Raw genomic sequence first — 6433 nt, forward strand, 5'->3', positions numbered from 1 at the left:
AAATACAGATATTATCTGCATATAATTGCTGTTCATAGCCATGAGATGGAATGAGAGTCCCTGGGAAGAAGTATAAGAAGAGGAGACAAAGGGCCCTAAATGGGACCTCTAGAAAATATTAACATCCAGAGGTTGAATTGGGCAGGAGGAGGCAGCCACAGAGGCTGAGGAGTGGCCAGTGAGGCAGGAAGAAAACAAAATGAGGGTAATAGCACTGTTCTGTGTAAACATACCCAAGAGAAGGAAGTATTTCAAAAAGTAGGGAGTGGTTATCTGTGTTGTAAGGGCAACCACTGTCGAAAGTTTAAGTTAGTTGAGGACTGAAAACCGTCCACTGGATTTGGCAACCTGGAAGAGGCTGGTAAATTTGGTGGGGAGGGATGGAAACTGAACCAGAAATGCAGTAAGCAGAGATTGGGGGATGGGAAAGTACAGTTGGTAAAAAAATTCTTTGGGCTGCTCTTTCTTTACCTTAGGAAAAGTAAAGGGAGAAGGCAAGGAAAGGCCAGTCTGTTTTTCTGGGCAGAAAAAGCAGCAGGGCGTGGTGCTAGTCCAGATCAGCTCAGCTCAGGTAGGGGCTGCACCCTGTTTGAGACAGAGCCTCCTAGCAATTCCAAAGTTCACTGCCCTTTTCTGCACTTTCTTCATAAGAACCCAAGGGAGGGTTGGCCATGCATGTCACAATCTATCTGTTTCTCTGTTCATTGAGAAACATAACATACCACTACTGTTAAACTGAAAAGAAACAATTATTATATTAATTTCATTAATCAACATGTCATTTTGGGGAGGTGGGTGGGTAGAGGTGTCTGATGCTAGTGACCTCTTGCATTCAGTACCAGCTTTTGGAACCCTTTAAATCTTTTAATCTGGTTAATAATATGCTTCAATAAATCAAACAACATGACTAATTCTATGGTCTAGTCACTAATTCTAACAAGAAATTTCTCTTTTGGAAAGTTCACTCAGTAGGTACATTCATCTGATGTCTTGTCATACATTAGGTGGTTGTTTTTTTTTTGATGAGGCAAGAATATCATATTTTAATAATAAGTTGAAACTGCGATTGTTTATTCACTTTGATTTCCTTCTCCAAAGAAGTGCTTTAAAAATGAAATGGTAAGAGCCCTGTGTCTGAATTAGGTTTCCAGCCTCCCCCACCCCCTCCCCAAAGGGTAAAGCCTGCTCCAGCTTGTAGTCTATGCTCCACCCTGGAGGAACTGTTAATTTGTAGATCTTTTAAGATGCCAAACTGGTTAGTCAGAGGATTTCTAAGCTTGTCCAAAATGCTTTCCCTTCTTCAATCATCAGTCCTGTGATTCCCAACCCCCCTTCTATGGAAAGAGAGAGAGAAAGAAAGGAAGGGAGAAAAAATGAAAGGCAGGTCTTTTAAAATTTGTGCCTGTGCTTCCCAGTTTTTAAGACATAATATGAGGGAATTTAAGGTGGAAAATCATAAGTTATTATAATCAAACTTCACTTGCCTTCTAAGATTTATAAAGATTAATTAATCAGGGCTGTGGTTGTGGCTCAGTGGTAGAGTGCTTGCCTAGCATGTGTGAGGCACTGGGTTTGAGGCTCAGCACCACATAAAAAATAAACAAATAAAATAAAAGTATTGTGTTCATCTATAACTAATAAAATATTTTTTAAAAGATTAGTTATTCAATGAGCCCAATTCTTGCCATTATTACTATGTTAAAGATGTGAGCACAGTTAAGTCTTGGCTGCTGTATAAGGACCTTCATGATCCATTCTCTGTTCCTTTTGGTCTCATCTTTTATTCACTACCTCATACTGCAATAAATAGTCATATTGCAATTCTATTCAGAACTTGAACCAACCAGCAGGGTTCTCTTTTGCCACTTGGCCTTTATAAAGAAGTAAGGTTTTGTCCCACCCGGTCCCCAACCCCCTGGGAATACTTGTCTTTTGCTCTTCCCTTCCCTGTCCAACTTGGTTAGTTAATGAGAGTTAGTTGCTTCCTCTGGGGGACCTTTCTTAACCCTCCAAGTTAACCCATCCCTTCTTCATGCCTGCCACTTAGTGTACCATCGAACTTACAATACCCAATTGTAAAGGCCCCCTTATCTGTCATAGATGTCTCCCTGATGTGTGTAGCCTCAGGTGTAGTAGATGCTTGATAGAGATTTGTTGAGCAAATAAATTAAATAACTATGATTTTGCAAGTAATGCATCTAAAAATTTTCCCTTAGAAAACATGAAATGGATGTTCACTTTAACTTCTGTCTGACAAAACTTCGGTTTGTCAAGTTCTTAGAGTTTCACCCACATCTTATGGCCAGAGATGTTTAACTAATGGGATGTTTCACATGGTTTCTGGACAAGCCAAAGTTAATGATTTGCACAAAGTAGGTGTTCAATAACTGCTTGTTGGTGAAAAAGTTAAACTTGAAGATGGTGAGACTGTCCCCAAGAGATCTAGTTAGATGGTTCTCACCTCCAACTCAGCAGTAACACAGTGTCCTTTCTGACTTGCTGCCATGCCTCCACGGTAAGGATGGGACACAAACAGCACCATTCTTCCAATCCTCCAAACTCCCTCTGGGCCTAAGTCTTAAGCCACTACTCTTGGGATCTCTAGCCTGCAGCCAGACTCACCGGATGCACTATCCACGTGATTGTCCATAGGAGTGGAGGTTGCATAAGAGGAGAGGCAGGACGGGGCAGTCAGAATGGTATGCAGCTTGTTCTGGGCTTCCATACAGCTGGAACCCACTTGTGGCAGAGGTGTGAAGCAAAGCCAGCTGGGTCAGGTCAAGATCCTGATGTCCTGCCCCATCTGTGGCCTTCCAGGTTGCCATCCAGGTTTAAAAGGCAGAGAAATGTAGGAGAGGAAGGGGCACCTCAAGAGACTGGCCAGGCCCCCAGTGAATGGGAAGTCAAGTGGTGCAGGAAGTAGAATCAAAGGAAAACTCTGAAAGGAGATGGTCTAGGAAAGGGGGGGTTTGTGTACTTGAGGCTGGTGAAAAGGACAGACTGAACCCAGCCTGCTTAAGACCTTTGTACTGAAGGCAGCTGCTGTATCCTGGGGCAACGGGACAGAAAATGCTTTAAACCTGGATTCCAGTCCAGGTCATAACAACAGTTAACATTTATGGTGTGTCTCTTCCTTGCCTTTCTATTTTAGGCTCTGAAAAAGCAGATTTCGTTAAAACTTCTTTCTCCGTCTGAACATCAGACCTCTCCTATCAACTGGTCCTCTCTTTGGCATTGAAGTTCTTTTTCCCTCTACTGGCTCCTTTTCATTTGCCTAAACACACAAGTATTTCCCTATGCTACCAAACAACAATAATCTCCCAGTAAAGATTTCACCACCCAAGTTCTTGCAACGTAGTCTATCCTCCTTTTCCCTCCCTCATGTGCACCTCTCTTTTCTGCTTCCAGAAAGCCTTTCTTAACAGAAGTTCTCTGCATGCTGAGGACTCCACAAATTAGTGCTACTTCTGTGCTGTGACCTTGGGCAAATTGCTTGATCCCTAAACCTCGGTCGGTCTTCTCACCTGCAAAGTAGGAATAATAACAACTTCATATGGTAGATCTGAAGATTACAACCGAAGTGTCACTCATTTAAAAGGGAGTTTAAAATCCCAATATATGCAAAATTTTGTCAAAGCTATGGTTTTCTAATTCCAGTAGCCACTTGTTTCAAAAACTATGACTTCTGTCATAATAATGGGAAGAAATGCTCTCCAACAAATTCATGAATAGTCCTTCTTTTTCTCTTTCTGCTGGAACTTTTATGTTTGCAAAGAGCACCTGTATTATGCCAGATATGTTTAGTACAGCATTTCACCTGGCCCTCTAAGAGATATTGACATTATTACATTCATTTTTAAAAGGAGAAAATAAATTGCTCAAGGTCTTAAGATTGATAAATAGAAAGCAGGAGTTTGGGCACAGTTCTCTTTAACAGAAAATGCCATGCTCTCTCCACAAAAATGTTAGTGTACCACAAAAGGCCAAGTCCCAAACCTCATTCTTGTGGCATTTACTTCTCCCTTGTATAGTTTTCCAAAAGAAAGTTTACTAGCTATCCCTGAGAAGAAAAACATGGCATAAACATTAATCTTTTTTTAATGATTTTATTTTTTTAAATACACAACAGCAGAATGCGTTACAATTCTTATTACACATATACAGCACATTTTTTTCATATCTTTGTATATAAAGTATGTTCATACCAATGTACTTTTTTTGCATTACAATTCTTGTTACACATATAAACCACAATTTTTTTATATCTCTGTGTATAAAGCATGTTGACACCCAATTCGAGTCTTCATACATGTACTTTGGATAATGATGTCCATCATATTCCACCGTCCTTGCTAATCCCCTGCCCCCTCCCTAACATTAATCTTTTAACCTGGGGTACTTTTGCTAAAGTAAGGGCCCTGTCCCTGTACCTAGATCCTGAAGGCCACTACTGATCACTACTCGAACTATACTTTATAGCCTCCTAGACTCCAAATCCTTAAGTTCCCCATGGGCACTGTGCTTGCAGCTAAGGCGTGTGGGTTGGATATCCCTCCATGCCTATCCCTGGATCCCAGCACTTGGCTTTGGCTTGATTCGCACTGCTCAGTTCCTGATAGCCTGGAGAGCTCTGACCTTGATTTAAGGTGACTGAGCAGGGTCACTGCCCAGATGAAGTCTGCTAAATATACTTTTAGGGATCACAGAAACTAGATTCCCATCTTTTCGAAGTACTTACTGGCAAGAACCCCCCATTGTTCCATTGCTTGAATCACAACTAAAACAGTAACATTTTATCCGAACTCTAGACCCAAATCTTCACTCTTGTCCCATCCAGAGAAGAAACCTTAGCCACCTGTTATTTCCCCTTTCCTCTGCCTCATTACTTCCTCAGTCCCACAATTGTCTTATTATTATTATTATTATTATTCAGGGATTTATATATATTTTTAATTTTTGGTACTATGGATAGAACTTGGGGGCACTCAACCACTGAGCCACATCCTCAGCCCTATTTTGTATTTTATTAAGAGACAGGTTCTCACTGAGTTGCCTAGTACCTTGCTTTTGCTGAGGCTGGCTTTGAATTGATGATCCTCCTGCCTCAGCCTCTTAAGCTGCTGGTATTACAGATGTGTACCACTGCACCCAGGTCAGATTTGTATTTTCATAAATTTTTTTCTGTGTTGATCTCTTTGCTAACCTAATTATGAGCAATTCTTTTCTCACAAACAACAAATGCTTATTACGTGTGTGGAGGGAGAGAGATCATCCATAATCCTACCACACATGAAACAAAAACAAGAAAGAAGCACATTGAGATTATGGAATCTTACTGTCAATCAATAATCACTAACTACATTGGGATATAGTCTGCCAAATTTCTTAATTCATATTTGTATAATATTTATATTTTTTTACATTCTCTATTTTAAAAATCTGCCTTCTTACTATATTTTTAGTATTTTTACAAGTCAATACTTATAGTCAATATATTTTTAATGATTTTTAAGTCCCCTCCCCCACTCTATATTGTGTGATACAAGCACAGTAGAGTAAGATAAACTCATCTGTAGAACTTGCACATTTGAGTTGTAGTTGTAAAAAACAACACAGCACTGCATTCTGTTAAAGAACCATGAAGCCCATTCTCACTAAAACAGCAGAGATAATCTTAGCCAACATGATGAAAGGATAGTTTGGTTTGCTATGGGACCCTCTTTTGTGTGTTTCATTCCTATTACTATTACAAAGGGGAGCAGGGGCTAGAATTTCCAATTCTTGTTTTAGATGTATTGTTACTAAGATATAATTTTCTTATGAATTTGTTTCAAGTGAATTCTCATGTGGAAAGCCTTTGTCAAATTATTTCTATGGAAAAATTTGCTAAACTCCAATATGGTCCATGAGAGATTTGGCTGTAATAGAAGCAACAGGTCTTTGCTACTCCAAATCTGAGAACCATATGCTTGTATTTTGGTGGACTGCTTTCCCCATAATCTATGCTCTCCTGGTGCTATGTCAGAGGGAAGAAGTATCTCATACTTATAATCTGTACAGAAAATGGACTTCTGATTGCCTAGAAGCATAAATACCAAAATTTACTAAAAAACACTATTTGGTAGATTGTTTCTAAAATGGCTGTACCTGTGTATATATCTCTAATTCCATATGTTATTCTTTCAATTTTTATTCTTTTCAATTTTTCTGGCACTCTTCCTGTGAGAGGTGGAGGTCTTCAATCTAGGGTTTTGTGACAGTTCCAACTAAATAATTTGGAGACAGTGATGCTACATGACTTCTCAGGTGAGCTTATAAAAAGGATACAACATCCACATAGCTCTCTCTTTCAACATACATCTTGGGACACCTGATCTTACACATAAGATGTCAGCTACCCTGAAGCTACCATGCTGGAATGAATAGTGGAGAG

Source organism: Ictidomys tridecemlineatus, chromosome 6 (assembly GCF_052094955.1).
Source record: "Ictidomys tridecemlineatus isolate mIctTri1 chromosome 6, mIctTri1.hap1, whole genome shotgun sequence".
NCBI classification, from domain to species: Eukaryota; Metazoa; Chordata; class Mammalia; order Rodentia; family Sciuridae; genus Ictidomys; species Ictidomys tridecemlineatus.